Here is a 12576-nt window from a genome sequence, read left to right on the forward strand (position 1 = left end):
ATTACCAGTTTTACGTGTACCAAAACGGTTAATATTTTTGCTAATTAAATTTTGCTGTTATAAAAGAACTAATAGGTGCTCTCTTGCTTGACGTTTAGATATCAAAATACGTTTGTTGATTTAATTGGTGTATCGTATTGGTAAACCTTACTGTGTTTGCCGATCTGCAACAAGTTGTTTATCTTCAAGTGGTAGTTTGTAGTATTAAGATATGGCATTATCGGACTGGTTTACGATGCCCGGTATTTCGTATGGAAACAGTTTAAAAGAAACATCTAGATTTTGAAATTTTCTTCTTCTGTAAGATATACAGCAAATGCTTTTTCCAGCGCTATAACGCTTTGATTAATTATGCAAATGTTTATTAAATATCAAGTATAATGATAAAGCAATTATATTCATATAATATAATTCATGCTTTGAGGCGGTCCCTGTACGTGTTGTGTGTGTAGTTTTAACACAGCGTACTGATATGCATTGTGATAATAAACCTGGGAATAGTTTATTAATATACATATCCCAGGATAAACTGATTATTTCTTAACTTGTATCACGTGATATTTTGTATTTCAATCATAGCCTGGGAAAATGTCGGAAAGCATGAAGAAAATTAACAAAACGTGATATTTCTGTTCTAAATATTGATCTAAGGTCGGAAACACAGAGATCGGAAAGCACAAAGATAATTAAACAAAAGGATGTTTCTGTCAAAAATATTTAATTTCATTACTAGATACTACCAGACCAAGAGATAATTCGTTACAATTATTAAGTTTAAACTGAGACTAAATTTATCCTTTAATAGAATATAATTAAAATGTTATATATACGTGTATTATGTCCCACAGGTTTGAACAGTGAATACATTTATGAAAATTATATGCAACATATGAGCACCAATGAGCGGGGACGCGTATACATAAAATAGTGTCTGAATTTTTAACAGTAGTGAATGAAAAAATATTCAGTGCATGGTTTCATTTCACAAGGATTTTAAAACCTTGCATCTCGCAATAACGTTATTAATATTTTACAATACTCATAAAAAAAATAATTACTACGCTAATTATTTTATACTGTTTCAGTATGGATTTATAAGTCTCTGCTTATATTTTGTATAGCAATATATTCATGAAATTCATATATGGAAAGTTTATATAGAGTTTAAGAGAGATTGATTTGATAAATAAAATGTCCATCAGTAAATATTTGACGTTTGTGTTAATTGATATTATATCCTAAATTTTCGGAAAAGATCCATTAACAAGAATGTATGTTAATAATTAAATTTCAATCCTTTTTTGTTTTGTTTTAAATAGTTCAACCTTATAGCATCTAAATCTTTGCAATATGGTACGATTTGGAAAATTGTTTTCATTGTGTTGACCAGCTATCCTACATGTCTTGGTTCATTTACATTATATATCACCCTGTTCTTACGACACACTATTGGTTTGCGTTCAGACACATTCCGGATTAAATGGAAATGAATCCGGAGTCAAAACGCTTGAGGTAGGTAGTATGATATCCGAATTCAACTATTAAACATTACATTTAAGGTAGCAATACACAGTTAGGAAAAAAATTATTTGTATGACATGTACACATGTATGACACAACAGTAATCTTAATTTGTAAGAAAGCATGGAAAAGGGGATGATAAACACAGTTATTTCGTAGTGCACTTCTTTTAAACAATACATTCAAATTAAATAAATGGTGAATAGACATAGATGATACCCCCCCCCCCCCCCCCCCCCCCCCCTTTGCAAAAACATTATAAAGGGTCATAACTCAAGAACCGTAAAAGTGACGCTACCAAAATTCAAACTTGATCTGTGTATTGTGGTAATAAACATTGTGTATAAGACTCATAACGTTTAGTTGAGGCAAACTAAAGTTAGAGAACGGAAACCAAAACAAATCAGCATTTTTCCCATTTGTAAAGGGGCATAACTCTAGAATGGTAAAGGTGACGCCAACAAAATTCCAACTTGATCTGTTTTTTGTGATAATAAGCATATACATGTATAAGTGTCATAACATTTGGGTGAGGCAAACTTAAGTTAGAGAACGGAAACGAACAATTCATCAATTTTTCAATTTGTAAAGGAGCATAACTCTAGAATGGTAAAGGTGACGCCACCAAAATTCAAACTTGATCTGTGTTTTGTGGTAATAAGCATTGTGTATAAGTTTCATAACATTTGGTTGAGGCAAACTTAAGTAAGAGAACGGAAACGAAAAATTCATCAATTTTTCCATTTGTAAAGTAGCATAACTCTAGAATGGTAAAGGTGGCGCCACAAAAATTCAAATTTGATCTGTCTTTTGTGGTAATAAGCATTGTGTATAAGTTTCATAACATTTGGTAGAGGCAAACTATAGTTAGAGAAAGAAACCAATTTCGGGACGTACGGACGTACAGACGGACAAGGGTAAACTTAATGCCCCCTTCGCTACGGCGGGGGCAAAAATCATTGCACCTGCTCTGTCTCAAAAAGATTTTTACACTGTATAGTTTACTACTTTTCGGACAAACTATATCAAAATTATAGAAAATTCTATCAGCTCTAACTCAAAATATGGACAATTCTATGTTAAGGGGGTCTATAATTTAGTTTGACAGTTTCAGATACTAGTTTTTGACTTTTTTTAACTGGAATAAATCACTTCTTTACCTAAAAATTCATCACCCATTTTTAGGCAGTTAAGCTGCCTTATGCTAGCAGTCTATATTTGCTTTTTTTTCCCGGGAATACTGAAATAAGTGCCATTGGCCTTATCTGATCTTATCTACGTAGCAGGCTGGTAGGTTGTGTATAACTAATTGGACACTTTTTTCATGCTTATAGTTCTGGAATACAAACAAAATATGTCTAATATAAAATAAAATGATCGTCGAACAACCCGAAATCAATGACGTTGCACATTGTAAATGGTGCTCAATGGAAAGCCTTACATTGTTTTTTTTATCTTCTGCGCTTTTGATTACGATGTTTAAGAGCAATTCAGTGTATGAAATATTTCATCACCGAAACTTTCTATATACAAGTCGTTTAAATTTGCCAAATGACAAAATGCGCATGAATATCGTTTGGCAGTAATTTTAAATTAGTAGATGAAAAGTAGCTTTCAAGACGTTTAGCTGTGATACTATATTTTTAATAATGCAACTTTGTTTATATGAATCCTACCTATTACCTACAGTGAAATTAAACGTAGCAGTCTTTTGGCAGTCATGCATTGATCACTTTAATAACGCTTTCATTCCTTAATTTCTATTATATCACTCCGTTTTATAACATAACTGGCCCTGTCAAAGTTGTATACGACAAATGATTTAATGGCTTCCAAGTTCAAGATTTTGATCACGTGACAAAAGGTCAGAGTTTACCGTGTATGCATTGTTTTGATGGTTGGTTATATTTTTTTTTTACATCGTATCCTATTTGTACTTTTATACGATGAACGTTTTATTTTTGTTATTGATGAAAAAATAATTAATTCTAATTCTTTTAAATTTTCTCACGTACAACACTCATTCAATGTGACACTCGCGTCAAACAAAAACCTGTAAAGGGCCCCTTTACTACTTCGCATAAACGGAAACAGCTATAAATATTTTACATACGGGTCATTGAAAAATTTATTTATAGATCAATAACATTCTATTTTTATAATTTCTTTTGTCACGGAGACAAAAGGAAGCGCCGGGCGGTAAACAACACATAAAAATTAACAGACCGAAGTTGTTTATAATCCTTATTGAAAGAATTAAATCAACGTTATATGAAACAAATTTATTTTATTGAATTTAACAAGAGACATATATTTCTTTGATTTAACACTGTGACATATTGAGCATAACTCTCCATCCTTTTTCGGGGATTTCCTGTTCTTCCAATCATGTTTGACCCGTAATTTCCGATTTCGGATTGCATACATATTGCTCAATCCCGACCAGAAGACCAAGGCCACCATTACAATATGGCCGATTGAAAAAAAAAGTGCGTTTATTCTCAACTACAATATTATAAGCATAGTTGTTTCCATAAACATAATAGAACCAAAACACAAACTATCGATCCCAATTGTACTTTTTTACGTCCATAACATTATCGTAAACTTTAACACAACTTTATGTCCGAGACAAGACTCGTGAAATTTATGCAAACAGCAAGGAAACCCCTTTCGGGTACCTAACAACTTACCCCAGCAATCCTTTCCGACAGCAAGGGGTCATACCTCAGGGACCAGACAGTCAATAAGTTTGACAGAAACATAATCTGGTGGTGTAGCGGAGGAGTGACCATTGAAGACCGATATCATTGGCTGAAGACAAACATTGGTAAACAAATTGAACAACTTGGCAACATCAGTGTATACATATTCCTTGGCACATGTAACCTTACTTCCAAGAACAAAAACGGTGAAATTGCCCTTACATCGCAACAGGAACACTTCACAGATGAAATAATTAACAAACTTGGCCAATTTGTCACATTGCTCAAAAAATATCCATCATCAAAACTTGCTATACTAGAAATCCCAGCCTACTCTATCACAGAATGGAACAGGTACAATTAAAAAGCATAAAAACCCTGAAACTTTTAAAGACCAAGATAATCATTTGCAAAAACAAATTGAAACCATAAACGAGTGGATCCACATTACAAATCGGGAACTCTGCAGTCACTCTCCATTATTCAACCACCATCTTCGTGCTCGAAAACAACAGCCAAGAGGGAAACACAAGCCTTGCAAAAAGTATTATAACGTCAAATTGTACAAGGACGGAATTCACCCAAAGCAGCTGCTAGCTAAAGCCTGGCTAGCAGAAATAGTCGAACAAGTCCAGAAAGACTGTTGGGCATAAGTTAGTGACACTTATATTAAAGCTTATAAAGATCAGGAGGCATGGAATGACCAAGCCACACTGACCCCTTCAAGTAACTAGTATCAATATGCTGTTTGCTGTGCATAGAAATAACAGAACTACTTCGATAACTTCCAATACCAAAAACGAGAATGGCAATTAAGTTCCCTGGTACAGAAAGCAAAAACAACAGACTCACAGAAAAAGATGACCGAGCTTATAATTAGTGACTATACTCTTAATGTGGATAAAACCCTGAAGAAAAAACTCGAAGCCACGAAACGTCTGCAACATGTTGAATACAAATTTACCAACGGGGGCGTGGTTATCACATCCGATGCAGCATCGTTTGAGCTCTTCAGAATGACGGCAATGAGATATTATGAAACACTCCCCCCAATCATGGAGTCGCACACATAAAAAAAAACAACTGACAGCACTAAAGTCCATACAGTCCAAAACACTGTAAGAGTAGTACAGCCACCGAACAAAAGCTACACAGTGAATATATACTATACAACAAGCAGACTATTGGTGAATGGTAGGAATGCGTCTGACTTTATTGATAGAGACTTGCAGTATATCCACAATATTATTTCTGCTAGTACAAGCAACTACACCAAACTTAATATTGATGAACTTAATCGTATGTTGCGGGAACAGCTAACTAACATACTAATGGCAAATCAAATGAAGTGTGCAGAATTAAAAAGCCAAAATACCCAAGTTCAAGAGTCTGATAAATATCTCCTGTATCAAATGCAAGAAAAAATGTAGGACAAGAAGTACATATTGCTCGACAGGTAACCACTGGGTGGATTACAAATGCCAAAAGCTAACACTGGAGGACATAACAGAGGCTGAAACAGGTGAAAACAACACCTACACATGTACATTTTGTTCTCAAGAGTCCCAGAAACTAGCAATCCCAAATACTCTGCAACTAGCCAACTGTGATCAAGCTAATGACCTACTACAAGAAGAGGTAACATCAAGAACAGATGAAACCACAATGGGCAACCAAGATCTAGGCTTTGTTTGTGATCAATAAAATGATAACACCCTGTGGGAGGTTTGCGATCTGTGCAACAATGTGAGCCACACTTACTGTATGAACATCGAAAACAATGAACACCACTGTAACGCATGCGTAGGTAGCGAAATAATGGAAGACACCACTAGCATAATTAAAACAAATATGCTCCCCACCAACCAACAGAACTTGATCGAGTCAATAGGGGACATACCTGAGGAAAATACAAGCACTGATGAGACAACTCTAAAAACTGTAATACTTGGTAACAGTCCTCAACCAAAAAAGAGTGTCTTGAAAAAGATTGTATTACCAGAAAGGATAACAAAAGCTTCCCTGCAAATTCAAAAAGAACTTCAACTCAAACATAGTGAACTCAGAGAAAAAGAGTTAAAACTTAGAAAAACTGAAGAGCAACTGAAACTTAGGGAAAAAGTGGTTAATGAATACAAAAAATACAAAAAAGAGAGAATATTACTAGAAACACGATGCCAGAGACTGGAGGCAAGGAACTGCGAATTAGAACAAACTGTAAAAAGCTTAAGGAAAAGCATTGCAATGAGCAACTTGTCAGAAGAAACCAGTCGAAATGAATCAGTTCATACAAACGAGAAGCACCCTTTGCAAACATGCAAGCCGGTACTGAATGATATGTTCAATACAATGCAAACCCAGCTAAACAACAAGGTTCCGGCCCTACACGAAAAGCTAACGAACATAGTCTTCACTCAAATTGACAAACAACTGGACAAAATTAGCTTGGCAGATACGAAAGAAATTGAGCAAATAAATCCTCAAATGTATAATGTTGAAAGAACTACATCGTTACAACCAAAACAGGACAAAACACCGATTACCATCAAGGAGACAGTAGCAACTGCTCCCCAATTGGGACAACCATACTGAACAACGCACAGCGACATATGGAACCAAGTAGTATTGCTAGCAAATGGAACCTAGCCAACAGCCTAACAGGTCAACCCCTTGTATACAGAGGACAGCAGAAATATAGTTCGCAACAACCTATTGACCAAGCAGGGGCGCTGTTCAACCAAAAACAAGGCAAAGCCAACCAACAGATGGTAAACACTACAACCACAGAGAAAATAATACAATTAACAAATGCTCATTTTTTAGACAGACCAGGCCTCAAGAAACACAACATATAGAAGGAACACATGACGATAGCAACAAAGGGATGGAACATCTGACAATAGCCTCCTATAACTGTAAAAACATCAAAACCTGTGGTTATGTAATTGATGGACTGATAAAATCAAATCACTTAATTCTATTACAAGAACACTGGCTTTTCCAATCACAAATTAATATGTTAAGCGATCTGCACCAAGAAATCAACTATGCAGGAAAAGGAGTCGACATTAATAACCCTTTACTTCCAATGTATATGCCAAGAGGCTATGGCGGTGTTGCTATCATATGGCAAAAAAGTATAGATCATTTAATAAAACCACTATCCGAAGGATCAGAAAAGATACAATGCATAGAAATAATGAGCAACAGTGCACATAACTTGTTGCTATTGTCAGTCTACCTACCGTCCAAAGGAAGTCGGGACTATATTGAAGAATTTCTGGAATGGTTTGACCAACTCAACGAACTGTATCAAAAATATTATGGAACACACAACATAATAATTGTAGGAGACCTAAATGAGGACTTAAACGACACTGCGACGACAAGCAAAAGAAACCGATACCTGAGGAACTTTATTTCAGAATGTAACCTGTCCTTTAACAACGCAGGAAAAACCTTCATCAAGGCATCTGGAGTAGAATGTTCAGAACTTGACTATTTCCTACACACTTTCAAAGACCAGAAGCTATACACACAAACAACACGGTTCTACATTCATTAAAAATGAACGTATCAGATCATCATCCAATACAAATAACGTTCGTGTTCGATTTCAGCAATGTCACACTAAAGCAAAGGAAGAGTAGCAACATCACCCCTAAAATAAAATGGGACAAAATAGACATGGATCTATATAAAGCTATGGTCGATACATCATCAAAGGTGATAGTTGAAAAACTATCCAATAATCAGATAGGACTGGAAGAATCTATTCAGACGACATGTGAGGTAATGGCTAACTTAAACCTGCTGTCAAAATCTCATAAAAAGAACAATACCAACGAGTGCATATTTAACATTGGAAATACTGTAATGCCAACAGTCAAACAGGCACTACACCTTGGAATAATCCGGACAACCTCAATGAAGGAAAACATTGCTTTGAATGTTGAGGAAAATATCAGGAAAGCTAGAAGAAGCGCATACGGCCTATTTGGTGGTGGATTCCATGGACACAATGGACTAGATCCGGAAACAGTGGTACACCTGTTTAAAAAGTACATTAGCCCCGTGCTACTCTACGGAATGGAACTATTACTACCAAAAAACAGCCATGCTACTTCAACTAGAAAAATTCCAGAAAAGAATACTGAAACAACTGCTTTCGCTCCCAACAGCAACACCAGACCCGGCGTTGTACATACTATCAGGAATACTACCCGTCGAAGCGCAAATTGACAAAAGAGCACTTGGGTTATTTAATAACATCTGTAACCAAGATGAAAGCAGCACAGAAAAACAACCGGCGCGAAGGCAAATTGGTGTAATGTCCCTGGACAGTAATAGTTGGTTTTAAAGAAATCAAAAAGATCCTAATAAAATACAACATGGACGAAATCAACAACTACCTTGATACACCTATGAAGAAAGAAAAATGGATCCCATTAATAAACCGAACTATCCAAAAACAATGGAATGACCCAATAACAAGGATCGTTCCTTACTTCAAAAGCCTACGGCATCTAAACTACATGGAATTTTACCAAGGGAAGCTACATCCTCTGCTAAAAATCATATGCCAATCGCTAGAGATATAGGAAGAATTCCTCAAAAACTAAAATTGCTAACCGGCACATACATTCTGCAGTCACACAGAATCAAAATGTATGAAAATGAAACAGACCCGATGTGTCTTATATGCCACCAAGGGGACGAAACGCTTGAACATTTCATCCTAGAATGCGAAGGTCTATCCGACATCAGGAACCCAATTACGGATGAAATAAATGCCATTCTGAAGGATTCAACAAATGTAGACTTTCACGAGCAAACATCAAAAGTAAAGATGCAAATTCTTCTGGACATTACAATGCTCCGGGAAAATCTGAAACTGGACACAAAATTAATGGCCAAAATTGAATATTGTAGCCGCCGCCTTCTCTTTTTGTTGCACACCACCAGATATAGTTTCCTGTGGAAAAAGGACAAGAAAAACGTAAAGGTGTAATAACCAAACAACTATGATACCGAAAATGAACACTGTGTATATAACTGTATATAGAACAAAATTCACTGGTGATGGACTGCAAACGGCACTGTATATATAAAGCACACAGGTGGAGGATGTTACTGTTAAACATACTGGTGCCTATGAAGACACTGGTATGGTTCTCCTATACAGGAGGTTAAAGATACAGAGGTAAGTTAAGGCATACTGTTTTCGCGATCTAAAAATTGGCAATGTAAGTAACCAAAATCCACTCTACTGCTGCCAAGAAAGAATGGTTACTCATCAAAACTTTATGCATTTTTTATTTTCTTGTTCTAGTTAGTGGTCGTTCTATTTGAAGCTACACTGTGCAGGTAACGCGTTGCGGTGGGACTTTGAAAAACCGGGCGTCCGTCCGTCCGGTCTTGTTAGCGTTCTCATCTGTGCAATTCTTGGCAGATTTTTATAAAACTTATATCATAGGTTTATATCAGCAATGTCCCGGACGATTTCGAAAATCAGTGCCGATCAATTATTTTTAAAAGAGTTATGCCCTTGGAAATATTAATTATATGGAAAATTGCATCGTTAGCGCTCTCATGTGTACAATTCTTGCCAGATTTTTATAAAACTTATATTGTAGGTTTATATCAGCAATGTCTCGGACCAGTTCGAAGATCAGTGCCGATCGGTTTTTTTTTTAAAGTTATACCCCTTGGAAACATTAATTATATGAAAAATTGCATCGTTAGCACTTTGATTTGTACAATTCTTGTCAGATTTTTATGAAACTTATATCATAGGTTTATATCAGCAATGTCTTGGACGAGTTCGAAAATAAGTGCTGATCAATTTTTTAATTGCATCGTTAGTGCTCTCATGTGTACAATTCTTGCCTGATTTTTATGAAATTTATATTATAGGTTAATTTCATCAATGTCTTGGACGAGTTTGAAAATCTTTGCGGATCAATTATTTTTAAGAGAGTTATGCCCCTTAGAGATATTAATTATGTGAAAAATTGCATCGTTAGCACACTCATGTGTACAATTCTTGCCAGAATTTTATGAAATTGATATCATAGGTTTATATCAGCAATGTCTGTTACACTTGCGAAAATAAGTGCTGATCAAATATTTTTAACGAGTTATGCCCTTGGAAATATTAATCATATTGGAAATCACATTGAATTTGCTCTGAAGCATTCCTCTCTCTAAGATATTTATCAACAGTTTTAAAGAACAACAAAAAAAGTGTATTTTAGTTATTGCCCTTGATCCTTGGATAGATAAAATATGTGCAACGCGGGGGACATTGGAACTCTGTTCTTTTATTTGGTAAAGATTGCATGAAATGCAATCAAAACCCTATGGTACTGACTTGATATTTAAATCTTCTGAGGTTTATCACTACTTTTGAGATACACAAAATATAGTGCATTGATCGTACCATATATGCTCAGATATTCAAGTTACAAAATGATGTTAAACTTGTCCAGAAAATTTCATAACTCGTGCAAGGTGCAGGAATCTAACATCTGTTCTAAAAATACCAATGATGTCATTGTTAAAGTAATCTTTAAAATTGGAGTTATCTTCCATAATTGTAGTTGAATCAACTACAACCAATGCTTTATACAATGCAATGTTTAATTTTACTTCTCACTGATAAATTAAAGCAATCTTTACCCTTCAGTGCTTACACGCACTTTGATTTTGTTATATGCTTCAGTTTAACGAAGACAATTTAGAAGGTTTGTGCGTATGTAAATCTTGTTTGATACCAACACGATGTTTGTCTGTACCAAGTCATGATACCACCACGATGTGTGCCTATACCAAATCAGGCTAACTAGACCACGTGTTGTCCATCGTTGTTTGTCTTTCTTTACTTGGAAGTCTGTTTTGATCCTTGGATAGATAAAATATGTGCAACGCGTGGGACATTGGAACTCTGTTCTTTTATTTGGTAAAAATTGCATGAAATGCAATCAAAACCCTATGGTACTGACTTGATATTTAAATCTTCCGAGGTTTATCATTACTTTTGAGATACACAAAATATAGTGCATTGATCGTACCATATATGCTCAGATATTCAAGCTACAAAATGATGTTAAACTTGTCCAGAAAATTTCATTACTCGTGCAAGGTGCAGGAATCTAACATCTGTTCTAAAAATACCAATGATGTCATTGTTAAAGTAATCTTTAAAATTGGAGTTATCTTCCATAATTGTAGTTGAATCAACTACAACCAATGCTTTATACAATGCAATGTTTAATTTTACTTCTCACTGATAAATTAAAGCAATATTTAACCTTCAGTGCTTACAAGCACTTTGATTTTGTTATATTATTCAGTTTTACGAAGACAAATTAGAAGGTTTGTGCGTATGTAAATCTTGTTTGATACCAACACGATATTTGCCTGTACCAAGTCAGTCTAACTAGACCACGTGTTGTCCATCGTTGTTTGTCTTTCTTTACTTGGAAGTCTGTTTTTACCGGAGAAGTCAGGTGTTGACAGCTCAAGTGTAACACAACAAGATAGTTAGTTAACAGTTTTGTAATGCCGGTCTGGAACGGAGTCCATAACGGACAAGGTCCATAACAGACGGTCTTTTTTCAACAGTGCATGCAATAGTTTATATACAATTTCATTTGAATATAACAGTTTATCAAAATTTCTATTACTTTGACAATAATAGTTTTTAAACTAAAGATACACAGATAAATATCTATCAAGCTGACTTTAATTGGCATGTTTTTACCAATCTGGACAATTTATAGTTATGAATCTTGTGTATGTCCAGTTCATTAATTAATTGTTATTATAACATGTCAGCATATGGCCTACATGTGTACATGTACTTATATTTACATGTTATTTAACCTTGAATTTAAACAATCAGTCTAAAACTTGTTTGTACAATTTTCTTGATAGATATCTCCCTGTGTTATTTTATTCAATGAATTTTATTAAACATATTAAGAATATATAAATATATATATATATATTTTGAAGCCCATTATATTGTCACATTCCCCCCTTTCTTAAGAAATAGAATTTTATATTTTAGTTTAAATCGGTGACAATATGAATGCTTGCAAATTAAAAAAAAACAACATTCATAAACAAAGTCATTTCAACAGTTCAACGACATCTAAATGTCCAGCAATGCATAGTTCATACTGTTCTTGTGTGGAATAACTAAGTTGAAAAAGTTCAATCATTACACTCTTCGTTACATCAAAAATCGGAACTTCGTAATACAAGAAAAAGGCGCAACCATTAACTGCTGACCGTCTTCATAACCCCGACTCCGGTGGACTGCTCCTCCGAACGTCGTTGTCAA

The 12576-nt window shown here is 35.0% G+C and overlaps 2 protein-coding genes across 3 annotated transcripts in view; one reads left to right on the forward strand and one right to left on the reverse strand.

The window, feature by feature from the left end:
- The window catches only part of LOC127724604 (40S ribosomal protein S4-like), a 399059-nt gene that overhangs the window by 102281 nt on the left and 284202 nt on the right, over positions 1-12576 (reverse strand). The window lies entirely within an intron of this gene.
- Positions 1-12576, forward strand: part of LOC127724600 (sodium/potassium-transporting ATPase subunit beta-like) — a 51519-nt gene that overhangs the window by 1825 nt on the left and 37118 nt on the right. The window lies entirely within an intron of this gene.

The sequence above is a fragment of the Mytilus californianus genome, unplaced genomic scaffold, assembly GCF_021869535.1.
Source record: "Mytilus californianus isolate M0D057914Y unplaced genomic scaffold, xbMytCali1.0.p SCAF_14, whole genome shotgun sequence".
In the NCBI taxonomy this organism is placed as follows: Eukaryota; Metazoa; Mollusca; class Bivalvia; order Mytilida; family Mytilidae; genus Mytilus; species Mytilus californianus.